This window comes from Sus scrofa, chromosome 4 (assembly GCF_000003025.6).
Source record: "Sus scrofa isolate TJ Tabasco breed Duroc chromosome 4, Sscrofa11.1, whole genome shotgun sequence".
Classification (NCBI taxonomy): domain Eukaryota; kingdom Metazoa; phylum Chordata; class Mammalia; order Artiodactyla; family Suidae; genus Sus; species Sus scrofa.
In genome coordinates, this window is record NC_010446.5 from 113,022,223 (window position 1) to 113,035,909 (window position 13,687).

General features: G+C 36.0%; 1 pseudogene; it reads left to right on the plus strand.

The window, feature by feature from the left end:
• LOC100157091 lies at positions 260-2,136 on the plus strand (annotated as a pseudogene).

Sequence of the window (13,687 nt, forward strand, 5' to 3'; positions counted from 1 at the left end):
TCTTGAAGGCAGTATGGAAAAAAGACTATTCTAGTATTTCAAAACTGATAATACATTACAAAATGAGTAATTATGCAATTAAGAAGGAAACAGTAAAGTTAAGAGCATAAAATAGGATTATAGAAGATGACATCTAAATAAGAATTAAAACAATACATTTGAATGGTTTAAAATCTCTATAAAAATCTGAAGGATCTTAATGAATTGATAATATATATTTTAAAATATATTTTTTAGGGAATTCTACATATAAGCACCTATGGGGAGTGCTTCAAGCCCCACACTGAGGTCCCCAGGTCAGTGCCTCTCTGAGGTCTGCCTTCATCACCAGTTGGGAGTGCCAAGCACAGGTGTCAGCCAGGCAGAGTCTCATTTGCTTCTCCCTACCCTTTCCTGCCAGGGCCAGTTTGATCACCTTCATCTAGGTGCCAGCCTAAGCATGAAGATGCTTGGGGACTGCTATTTGTAAGGGACCATTTGAAGAAGGATTTTTTAAAAGAGCTCAGACCTTTAGCATTAGAGACTTACAAATCAACAACACAGAATTTTTGCAAGAAATTGACATCTGTCACCATAAGCTTTCTTCAAAACATTTTAGTGTTTATAACTAAGTAAGCAAAGTTAAGACAGTTAAAAGACAGTTTGCCTGGGATTCTAAGCTATCGGAGAGGGTTATTGGTGGGTACCTATTCTGGCAAAATACAGAGCAGAAACAGAGAAGAGGTTATTCACGAGCAGCTCACCAGCATTCTCTCCAAGCCTACCTTCTTTTCCTTCACTTTATTTTCATCTTCACATCCAGTAACTCCACTCCTGCTTTAGAATAGGTTCTCTTTAGACTGAATTGAAGATATAATCAAAGGAAGTCCTTTGCTATTATCAATCTAGGCAAGATTAGCCAGCGTGAGGACAAAGTGACTTCAGTGCCAAATACTAAGAGTTATGCCAGTTATTAAAGAACATGGTAGTGACTTATTTTTTTTTAAACTAAGATGGAATAATGAAACATATCAGGGCTCGTCACAGGTTTATAATGCTCGTCACTCAGGCAGGATGTGCAGATGTGGAAAAGAGAGAGCTAGCTGTTGAATCTTGTCAGGCAGAAATGAACAAATTGAGAAGACAAATCACTCAGATGAAAGGCAAAAAAGAACAAGAAAGAAGATGGCAGCAGATGTTGCTAAGCAGACAGATGGCATCTGAACATTTGGAAATGATGTTTGGTCCTTGAATGCACTGTTTATAGGGAAGGTAGGAGTTCATTTGGCCATGCAGAGGCTTCTGATCCTCTTATTCTGATCCTCTTATTCTGATCTTTTTTTGGGGGGGAGAGTGCACCTATGGCATGCAGAAGTTCCCAGGTCAGGGACTGAACCTAAGCCAAAGCAGCAGCCTGAGCCATAGCGGTGACAATGCTGAATCCTTAACCCATTGTACTACCAGGGAACTCTTCTCATTCTGATTTTCACCCACACAGTCAAGAAACTACTTCAAACCTTTCTCACATGAAAACCAGTGTATTTATGCCTCAACTCAAGCTGTGGGCTTTTCCCTTCATACTTCCACCAGTGCCAGACTGAAGTATCCTGAAGTGAATCAGAATGAAAATTTGATTGACCCTATGGAGTATTCCCTATTACGGAATTTGAGGAATTGGGAATCCGTGACACATATCCATGGGGACTCCAGGAATACATAGACCTCCCATATTTAGCTAAAGAAAAGAAACACTCACTTTAGCACCATTTTTTAAAAAATACCAGTTGAGAGGATATTTGACAAATTATTTTGGGGGAAGAACTGCTTTCTCAGACCCCTGGGCCCCAAGAAGAGAGCCCTTGGGCACAGTACTTGTAGGAGCCTCACACACATGGGTCATCACCTTTGGTCCCAGTGTACAGGTTTCAGGACATAACCATTGATATAATCAAATTGTCCTAATTCTGGTGTGATTCATAGGTGTACAGTTAAATTTAGACAAAGTGAAATTATAATACAGTTTTTGTTGTTTAAAATAAATTGAAAATTAGAGACTAAGTACAAGTAGTGTTCTGTAATTAATCTATAAATGAAGAACTTACCTTTGTACTATCGTACCTTGAAATTTACCTTTTCCAAAAGACAATGCGTTTAGCAGCAGCCTTCAAAGAACCTTCTTTCTATGATAAGCCAAGTTCATCTTTGCCAAGAAAATGTTTTGGATAATTCCAAGAAGTCTTATTGGAACAAATCAGATGTGTCTTCTCTTGTCCTATTGAATATGACTTTGTAAGATCAAAAGAGAGGGCTTTGTTTCAAATTTTCTCTACTAGCCTAATATGTATTGGCACTTAAAATGACTGCCTTTTAAATAATGTAGAAAAGCTAATTACCACTAAGTAATCATCCAAATATGTATGTCATCAAATAAATTATTTTCCTTTTGGAGAATAACTGACTGCTGTGTTGCATGAGCCAATTTATTATCTCTGTTCTGGAATCTTAAAGGAAGGACCTACAAGACTGGAGGACAGAAAGGAGCTATGTACCAGACTCAAATTTTATGATGAATAGTCTTAGAGTAGATTTAGTTCAGTTCCTATGTAATGCATTTAACTCATTTAGATTTTCTACTTATTTATTTATTTTATTTTTTCCGCTGTACAGCATGGGGACCAAGTTACACATACATGTATACATACATTTAGATTTTCTTAAAAAAATCCTAGTATTTGTTTTATTTGTGAAGGAAATATATTTAATAAACTTGGAGAATCTTGATGAATAAAGATTCATTTTAAATCTGAAGAAAAATAAACTTACAGACTATCGATAAAGAAATTACTCAGTATCAGAGTTCCTGTCGTGGCTCTGTGGTAGCAAACCCAACTAGTATCCGTGAGGACATAGGTTCGATCCTTGGCCTTGCTCAGTGAGCTAAGGACCCAGCATTGTCATGATGTAGGTTGCAAACGTGACTTGGATCCTGGGTTGCTGTGGCTTTGGCCAGCATCTACGGCTCTGATCGACCCCTAGGCTGGGAACTTCCATGTACCATAGGTACGGCCCTAAAAACACACACAAACACACACACACACAAAATTACTCAGTATCTGTTTTATCTGTATGATTTTTTTCTTCCAATACAGATATTATATCAACATTTCTCAGATTGGAGGAAAATGAAATAATGAGATTTTTTGGCTGTACCCATGGTGTATAGAGGATCCTGGGCCAGGATAGAATCTTACACCACAGCTATGGCAACACCAGATCCTTAACCCACTACGCCACAGCAGGAACTCCTAAAATAACATTTTTGATCTGGTTGTAGCTCAATTCTAAATTCAGACAATATTAAACTAAACACCACTTTCTACCTTGAGTTTGTAAAATTAAAAGTAAAATAAGAAATGAAGAAAATTAAACATTTCACTTAAAATTATAGAAATGAAGGATAAACATAAAAATAAGTAAATTATCAACAGCTATTTTCAGGATAATAGCAAAAGTGGACAAATTTGCCTGTAATCACTGATCAAAGTACTCAGCTCATCATCTTTATACCACTTTGTATAGATGTGATAATATTGGATAATGTTGGTGTTAATTCTTATGTAGACTTACAGATTACATAGTCAGGTTGTAAATCAGGAGATTTTAGTAGCGCAGAAGGCTAAATGCATGACATGAATCAAAGGTACTGATTGTGATATAATACTTAGTACATTTAAGCTTATTATTATAGTAGATAAGTTCCTCATGGAAGACTGATGGTAGTCATAGTTGCTATGAGTGAAAATTACCAATGTAAGATCTATACTAACAAGATTCTATACATTTCATATTATTATATTTGTTTTATAAATTTAGTTTAAACATAAGAAATCTGACATGAAAGTCATGAAAGCCTTCTGAAAGTTGTGTTTTCCTTAACTTATGTCAATTGCAGAAATTCCAGGAGAATTCATGAAAATACAGGAAACACAATAGTAAGAAATATATTTTATGCATCAAGTTCTTGAATACATTTTTGAATATCTGTCATGCTCAGTTTCATCAAGCTCAGTGCATAGTTTAACTATTGGAAGCATCATTTCATATCATCACTTGGTTTTTAACATCTACCCTATTTTCCAAATAGCAAATATATTTGGCACTATCAGAAATGAAATTTTGTGTTTGGTTACATATTAACCTACCATTTCTCCAGTACTTGGTTTTAATATGTTGAGATTACATACGATTGACGTCACTCTACCTACACTATGCTGAACTTTAATCTAAAAATATGAGCCCTATGATTTAATAAAATATTTTCAAGGAGTTCCTATTGTGGTGCAGCGGAAATGAATCTGACTAGGAACCATGAGATTGCATGTTCTATCCCTGGCCTCTTTCAGTGGGTTAAAGATTTGGCGTTGTTGTGAGCTGTGGTGTAGTGCAGGCGTGGCTTGGATCTGATGTTGCTGTGGCTGTGGCACAGACCGGCAGCTGTAGCTCTGATTGGACCCCTAACGGAGAACCTCCACATGTCACGGGTTCAGCCCTAAAAACAAACAAAAAAATTTTTCAAATGATGATATTCTTTTAGTTGCCACCTAGGAAATAAGTTGGACAGGCCATTTTTCATAGAAAGATTGAAACCCTAGATACTGAAATTATCTTTACCCCATTTATGTTTTATTATGTTCTTTAGAGTCAAAATAGTACAGGTTAATCAGTCTTTTATGTATTTTCTTATTTTTGTTACTTAAATAGTATTTACCCTCTATCTCCTCTAATATACATATTTTTAGGGTCGCTGTTAATGTCTTCCAATACTTGGAAAAATACATTTCATTCACTATGTAATCTAGACTAGATTTAACCTTCATTCCCTTGTTTTCACTTTTTTTTTTCATTTAAATAGTCAAGGTATATGTGGAGTAAACCATTTTTTATGAAGTTAAATAACAGTCCACATAGATGTAGTAGGATGCAATGAATTTACAGGAAAAAAGAAAAAAATGCTACCTTTTGGGAATTAAACTAGCAAGATACACATGTAAAGAATGTGGTTAGAGGCTTATTGTTGGTATTAAGATAGAGAATATTTGAATATTTGCATAACAAAGGAAATCATTTGGATATTTGGGGGGCAGATGTTAGAGGGAGTAATTGATGGCCAAGACCTGCTGGGAGAGGAGCCAGATAACCTGTGTTTTTAATAAACTCTCCTTGTCATTCTTTTATAACCTGTGGAGGTTTGTATGGAATTTAAGTCTGATATTTACATTTTGCTCATTTTTTTGTGAAGTTATTTTTCCTGAACTTTTGGAAATTTTCTTGGTTTAGGTAGCTTATCTTCATAGAGCTAGTGAACTATTTCACAGAGCTTTTTCTTCTGTGTATGTTTGTATTTATTTATGTTTAGTGTTTAAAAAATTATAGATGGTAGTTCCCATCATGGCGCAGTGGAAACGAATCTGACTAGGAAGCATGAGGTTGCAGGTTCAATCCCTGGCCTCGCTCAGTGAGTTAAGGATCCGGCGTTGGCATGAGCCGTGGTGTAGGTCGCAGAGGCAGAGGTGGCTCAGATCTGGCGTTGCTGTGGCTGTGGCATAGGCTGGCAGCCATAACTCTAATTAGACCCCAAGCCTGGGAACCTCCACATGCCGCATGTGTGGCCTAAAAAGCCAATCAAAAAATTTTTTTTAAATTAAAAAATTAAAAATTATAGATATGGTAGCTTGCTTTCTGGGATGCAGTGACTCTATCAGCTTTTCCCCTGGGACTTTTTTCCTTTTGTTGCTTCTCCTTAATGTGGATTCTTGCAGGGAGCCGAGGAGATACAGGAGGCCAAGGAAGGGAACTAGCCTGACGGCACTGTTCCTAAGGCAGGTTTCCTAACCAAAGAAAAAAAAAGTCTACCCGCTGGCACAGTTCCAAGGGCAAGTTTAGAAATAGGGAAAAGGGCTTACCCAGTGGCGGCACAGTTCTGAGGGCAAGTTCTAAAAATAATGAGGCTCACCTGCTAACCCGACAACAATGGCAACAATAACAAAATGAAGGCTTTGTACAATAGTGCAAGAATAAAAATTGCTTCTTGGAAAATTCAGTTTTCCTGTTATTTACTTATTATTCACCCTTTTCTGTTATTTGTTATTCTTTGTTATTTTTCTATATTGTTTTGCGATTCAATAAAATTGAAACAGTAATAAAATAATAAGCGTTTCACCTTGGTGAAATTCCCCCTATTCAGATCTAATGTAAGCAAAAACAAAGTGTTCATTGGTTTGTTACAAGTAAAAATAGGTTTTAGAGTTAGGTAATTGTGGAGTGTACAATAGGGTTAGAATAGGTTAGATATACATTATTCTTGATGGAAAAAAATAATCTTGCTTTTAATAAGTTTTGTAGGGGGCTTTTAAGTTTTATGAAATTAAGTTGCTTTGATATAAAAAATATTTTCTCATACTGTCCCCTGACCATAACGCTTTGAAGTTAGTACCCCAAGCTTTAATCTAAAAAATGAGTTTTTGTAAATGTTAAATTTTTGTGCTTGTGACCTTTCTTGTTGTTAAAGATTAGCTTAATAATGGGTGGCACTTGCTAAGAGTAACCGCAAAACGTTTTATACCGAATTGCCTTATTTTCATATAATGTTTTTTCCACATAATGTTTTGTACCCATTGTAATTTCACATGATGCATTGTATCCTTAGTTTTAATTAAAATTCTTAGAACACAATATTTATCTACTGTACCATGTAGTCTAAAATCTAACCTTTGAAAATATGACCTAAGCACTATAAGTTACAATTAAGCTGTCTATATAAACTGCTACTTATGCTAATAAAATTTGAGCAGTCCAGCGCCCTGAAAGAAGGGACAAAGAGGCTGTCTCCGTGTGCTTTGCCGACACTGTCCATCCCCATAGGGGTACCCTGGCTGCTGGAGCTGGACTCCAGCAGATTCTATTTCAGGAAGGGAGTTAGTTTGAGAGCATCCATAGGGGACAAACTGCTTCAGCTCCTCAGATGATCTTGCTGTGCACCCCTTGAGCTCACTGACCTGCTATTTTGGGGGAAACCCCTCAGTTTTAACCGTTGTTCTCAAATTGGCCGACTGCATGTTCCAGTGACCATATTTTTGGCCATTTGGTGTTTTCTGGTTTTCAGGTATGTCGAACATGACTTTGCTTCCATCTGACCTCATGCCAGTAATATACAAATTCCTGGGGTGGTTGGCAGTTTGTCCGCACCTGTGGATATGTCGGGGTTTAGAGGGTTATCTTGTCACATAGTTTTGTTGCAAGTGCTCTTTGTGTGGCTTGAATTTTGCAGTTTGCTTTGAACATTTTTAGGTGGGGATTCAAGGTACAAAACTATGCCACAGTGTTCTAAATTTATATCTGTGAACAGTTCTACAGGTGATTCTTGTACACCACTGCTTTACATTGTAGTATTTAGCTCTAGTGCCTACCATCAACTAATCTGTCTGTTTCTCATAGTTTCAACATATGGGAGAGAAAACCTGAGTAATTATTAACCAGCAAAGTTTTACTTGTCCTCAAATCCAATCATGGTCTCATTGGCATTGAGCAGTGACTGGAACTGATACACTTTTTTGTATAAGACTGAACATTACAGATCAATAGAGTAAAGGGCTGCTTAACACTTATTATAACATTTATCCACAGTTTCTTCTGAAATATCAGAACATGGGACACACACACACAAAAACAAGAGTTCCCATTGTGGCTCAGTGATAACAAAACTGACTAGGATACATGAGGATGTGGGTTCGATCCCTGGCCTTGCTCAATGGGTTAAGGATCTGGCTTGCCCTGAGCTTTGGTATACGTTACAGACATGGCTTGGACCCCACAGTGTTTTGTGGCTATGGCATAGGCCAGCAGCTGCAGCTCTGATTGGACCTCTAGCCTAGGAATTTCCATACGCCACAGGTGTGACCCTAAAAACAAAATAAAATAATAACAAAATAAAATAAAAAATGAAGCTTTTTTCTCTTTTATTTTCTCTGCCAGATCTCAGCCCATGCACCATCACTTCATGCTGATTCCAAAGTTTTTTTCACCTATCCCTCCTGATCCCTCCTAAGAAACCTCATTCCCTCAATCTGAGTTAAATGTTTTCTGATTCACTTACCACATTTCAGTTTTTTATCTTTTTGTCTTTCTTCTGTAAGACTCTGAATTCCTTAGAATAGGAATTGTACTCTTTATATCTCTACTGCCTTGTACAATAATTTCCATGGAGAAGAAACTAAGAATGATGAATGAATATGAATGAATGAGTGAATGAAAATAAATCATAAATAACTATACTTAGCATTTATCATTGATGGTTTAATGGTAGGCTAAATAATGTCCCTGAAAAGATAGCTACTTCCTCATCTTTATAATCTATGAGTATGCTACCCTACATGGCAGAAGCATCTCTGGAGATGTGATTAAGAATCCTGAGACAGGGAGATTTTCCTGGATTATCTGAGTGAGTCCTAAAAATAATCACAATGTCCTTATGAGAAGGAGACATGGGAAGGAGGAGATGTGATGGCAGAAGAAAGAAGTGGTAATCATAGGCAAAGAAATTCGGGCAGCCTCTAGAAACTAAACTAGGCAAAGAAAAAGATTTCTCTCTGAAGACTCCAGAAGGAACACAGTCCAGATGACCCACTGATTTTAGACTTTGGACCTCCAGAACTGTAATAGAATAAATTTCTATTGTTTCATGCCACTCATTTTGTGGTAATTTGTTACACGAGCCAGTGGAGACCAGTACACTGTTGTATTTTTCTTATTGCTTCTGATCAATAATATATACTTTCAAGTTATTGAAATAACTCACAATTGTTTCATGTCAGGCAGAGAATATACTCTCAGTAAAGATTTGAAGACATTCTTCATTTTAATAGCGACATTCTATGAGTTTTCACAAGTATTTAGTGATATATTCTAGTTCCATAAATATGGTAGTCACTATCAGATTTTTTTTCCTTTGAGATGTTCTTGCCACAGGCAAGCTTTTATCTTCTTCCTCACTGTTACTTTGTATTTTTAACATCTGACCTTCAGAGAGTGAGGCATCTCCCAACATACATTAGACCACACCAGGGCACTTAATCATGTAAACAGTGAAATCAGTCTCACTGCTAATCTTTTATCTAATGGCAACTTTCTTAGCTGTTTGTACTTTGATGGTGATGAAAGGGAATACATTTTATTTTATTATTCCACAAGAGTCATTCAAACTTGAGAATCCCAACCTGCACTGGTTATAATTATAATTTTAAAAATCTTGTCTCTTTTTCTCTTTCTTGATTGCAGATACATTAGCATTACTTTGGAATACAATGCTACTCCAATTTCACTTTTCTTTTTGGAATGTGTAATGTAGGAGAAAAAAAAAAAAAGGATGATGCACCTAGTAATATTTTATCCATGAAAAGAACATTAGTTTTTCCTTTTTGCTTTTGTTATGTTATGAGCTATGTTGGAGATAATGGATTACAGTGAAGCCATCCTCACTGCGATTCATCAATCTTGGGGGTTAGGGGGCAACATCCACTCTGCTCTTAGTGATGGGTTTCTAAATGGCATGGCCTTTTGTGCCTTGGAAAAAGAAGTTCGTTTCTAAGTCTTGAGAATTACATTTAGCAAGAAGGCAGAAAATGCACTTATTGTCAGTGAGTAAATTAAGATGAAAAAGAAAGGATGTGGACTTGTTTCAGTTTCATCTCTTTTGGGCAAATGAGTAGAATGGGGTCTCACATAGTGTCACATCCACAGCCCTTTTACCTGTAGAATATTAAACACCAAAAGCATCTTGTGGTTTGGAAGATCCCACATTTACAGGAGCAGCCAAACAGAACTATTTAAGTTAAGCTGTTAATCCTAGATTCCTAGCTCACCTCTGAAAAAAAGGTTTAGACATAAATCTTATTTATAAATGATCCATTTTAAATAAGTGATAATTGGCAAGGCAATTAAAACAGCTAGATTAGCTCTCATTTTAATATGTTAATCCTCCAAAGTTTAACATGCTTTGATCATTACACCTGATGAACTCATTCAGATACTAATGTCATTAATTGCTATTATGCTGGCAAGCTTTTAAATTCTTCATATTATTTGTGTTCCTGTTCTCTTAAAAAGATCTTTAGTAGCCTCATTTTTCTTTCTTTTTTTTTTTTTTTTGCAAAATTTAAAATAGCAGAGGTTATAATCTATATGCTTAAGACTCCAAGTGAGTCTTTTTCAAGTGAGTCTTTTCACCTTTAAGCTCTAAAAAGACAACTTAAGTTTGGATTCTAGTCGATTTAAGTTTCACTGATCTTCTCCAAGACAACAAATTGATCCTTCCTCTAAATGCAACTCATCTTTGGACAATTTCTCACTGTTTTATCTTCTGTTAGATTATATTCTTGTTGTGAAAGCAATGCCAACAGTCATATACCTCCTGCTTACTATTTCTTAGAAGAGCTAGTAAAGGGAGAAATTAAATAACTGGAAAGGTCTGGAATGTAATCACTGAAAGCTACCCACCCACTCACACCCCTTTTGGTATCTGACCTCATTTTTGTCACCCCTTTGGGTTTCAACAAAATTTCTTGATTATTAATTGAAATACTGAGATGATTATTATGTTAATCAGTCATTATTTTTAAAGAAAGAAGTCTGTTCCCTTTAGGATTTCTAATGTATTCCTTTGAATAGCTAATGTATAATTATGCAGGATTTCTGATGAGAGTAATATCTGAGATAGAAACCACGGCCATCCTGATGAGGTTTCCTAGACGGTTCTACCAAGTCAACTCCTGTATGAGCATAGTTAGTTTTATTTGAGGAAGTACACACTCAACTCAGTATTTACTCTTTGGGACGTTGTCATTATACCTGAAAATTGGACCTGCTGGTAGCAGGTAAATGTAATAGAGTTAACAATTTTCTAAATGCAGTTGGCATTTATGCAAATTGAATCGAAGCAACCCAAATCCTTTCCTGAGAAACTAAAAATAAAGTAGGCGTAACATCCACACGCTCAAAAAAGGGCATTTAAAATTCCTGTTAATATTATAGAAGTAATAAATAGTTCTTTTTTCTTAAGCTTATTCATACTGGGCTGCTAAAAATGAGCCACTTTAGATATTTAATGAAAAAAATATTTTTTTAGATATTAAAGTGACTACTCTCTTAGCCTCTTTAAGACAAGGAAAACTGGATGGTAGAGTTATTAAGGAATTTGGCATCAAACTGACTGTCTGGATCAAGGCTCCATCATTTCATTTAGGCGAACGACCTCATTTCTGGGTTCCTTTTCTGTAAAATCAGGATAGTAAAAGAATGCACCTCATTGTGTATTGTGAGGATCAAATGAGATAGTCCACATAAAGCACTGGGCACACGGTCACAAAACAAGCACTCAGTACGTTAAATATATTTATTATTCATGCTAACACAGTTCGTGGGCATACACTGGCATTCCAAATCTGGTATCAGAATGTACAATATTCGGAACAAACATCCTAATTAGCTAATTCCTGGTTCTGTTGTACGGAGATATAAGTTCATAAATAAAAACCAAATTAAACTAAGGATTCCCTTGAATCATAAATCCTTCTAATATGTTTAAAATATAAATCAATTTATAAAAATCCAACTTATAACAAATTTTTATGGAATTGACCTTTTGTGTGGAAATTATATACCTCTTTTTAGAACCTATTGGTGTTATTGTTCTGCCGGGTTGAGGATAAACTTCCATGAAGAATTCAAGTGAGTTTTGGTCATATTTTAGGATCCCATTTTATCTGTCTTTAAAACAGAATTAATTTGTTGTTCAGGCTGATGGTTTGGAAGAAAAGCATTTGATTTTCTGGATCAAATAGTGTGATATTCCCTTCTGTGCAATCACTTAGATGCATGTTAAGTATCTTGATGGGCGCCACAGCAGCTCTAATTCCTCCCAGATCATTCCTTGTGCCTAGAACTGTATTTTTATTGTTCGTTTGTTAGTTTTTCTTTTTAGGGCCATACCTGTGGCATATGGAAGTTCCCAGGCTAGGGCTCAAATCGGAGCGGCAGCTGCCAGCCAATGCCACTGGATCCTTAAGCCACTGAGTGAAACCCAGGATCGAACCCACATCTTCGTGGATACTAGCCAGGTTCAAAACCCACTGAACCACAGTAGGAACTCCCTAGAATTGAGGGAACTCCCTAGAATTATGCTTTCATACAATCATTAAAATGAGACTTTCACACTGATTAAGCCATGTTTTCCTAAAGATAACTATTACATTTTTATGAGTTCTTTCTTTTGAAAATGTTAATAATTAGTTAGGAGGGTCTGAAAATTATACAATTCGAAGCAATTTAATTTGTGTAGGTTTTGTTTTGTTTTGTTTGGCTATGTCATGGAGAAGTTTGATGTGACATCTCACTTTCCAGACACAGCAGTGAAAGCACTGAATACTAACCACTAGACTACCAGGAAACTCCCATGTTTTGTGTAGGTTTTTAAACTAAAGAACAAAGAAATAATTAGGTATAAAGTTCTTTGGAGTTAAAATTTTTAAGGAATTTGTATTGCTTTGTGAATTACTATGATTAACATAATTTGATGAAGTAAGCAATCTGTACTTTTTAACCATCTGTTTGTTCTCAATAAGACTTAAACTGTGACATTTTTGACTCTGATTTAAGGATCTTCTCATGGTCTAATAGCATATACTAAAGTCATACATAAAATACACACACATTCTGAGAAATTCTTGGAGCTCATGAGTTAACCTTGTATATCTAAATTTCACTTCCTTCTACCATTTTCTATGTTTTTGATATCTTTACTGATATTATTTATTGAGAGGCTATATTGTAATAAATGTTTAAGTATTCTCCCTCATTTATTCCTCACAGTAATACTTTGTGCTTGACATTATTCTCATTTAGAAGATGAGATGAGTAAAATCCTGACTAAATAATTTGCCTGAGGTTATACAGTTACTAAGTGGCAAAGCCGAGCTTTAAACCTGGACCTTCTAGTTACAGTGGAACTTGACCATGGTTCTGTATGTTGAGAACACTATTAGACATTGAAGAGAGAGATAAGATCTGCAGAATTACAACCCTCTTAGTCTATCCCAAGACGTCAGCTATAGTCCTGTGCTATACAGCAGGACTTCATTGCTTATCCATTCTAAGTGAAAGAGTATGCATCCACTAACTCCAAATTCCCAGTCCATCCCACTCCTTCCCCTCTCCCCCTTCGCAACCACAAGTCTGTTCTCTTCATTTATGAGTCTCTTTCTGGTTTTTGGGTAGGTTCATTTGTGCCATAGTTTAGATTCCACATATAAGAGATATCATATAGTATTTGTCTTTCTCTTTCTGACTTACTTCACTCAGTATGAAAATCACAGTTGCATCCATGTTCCTGAAAATGGCATCATTTTGTTCTTTTCTATGGCTGAGTAGTATTCAATTGTATATATAGACCACATCTTCATAATCCATTCAACTGTAGTTGGACATTTTGATTGTTTCCATGTCTTGGCTATTATGAATAGTGCTGCAGTGAACATAGGGGTACAAGCATCTTTTCAAATTATAGTTTTGTCTGGATATATGCCCAAAAGTGGGATTGCTGGATCATATAGTAGTTCTATATTTAGTTTTCTGAGGTACCTCCATACTGTTTTCCATA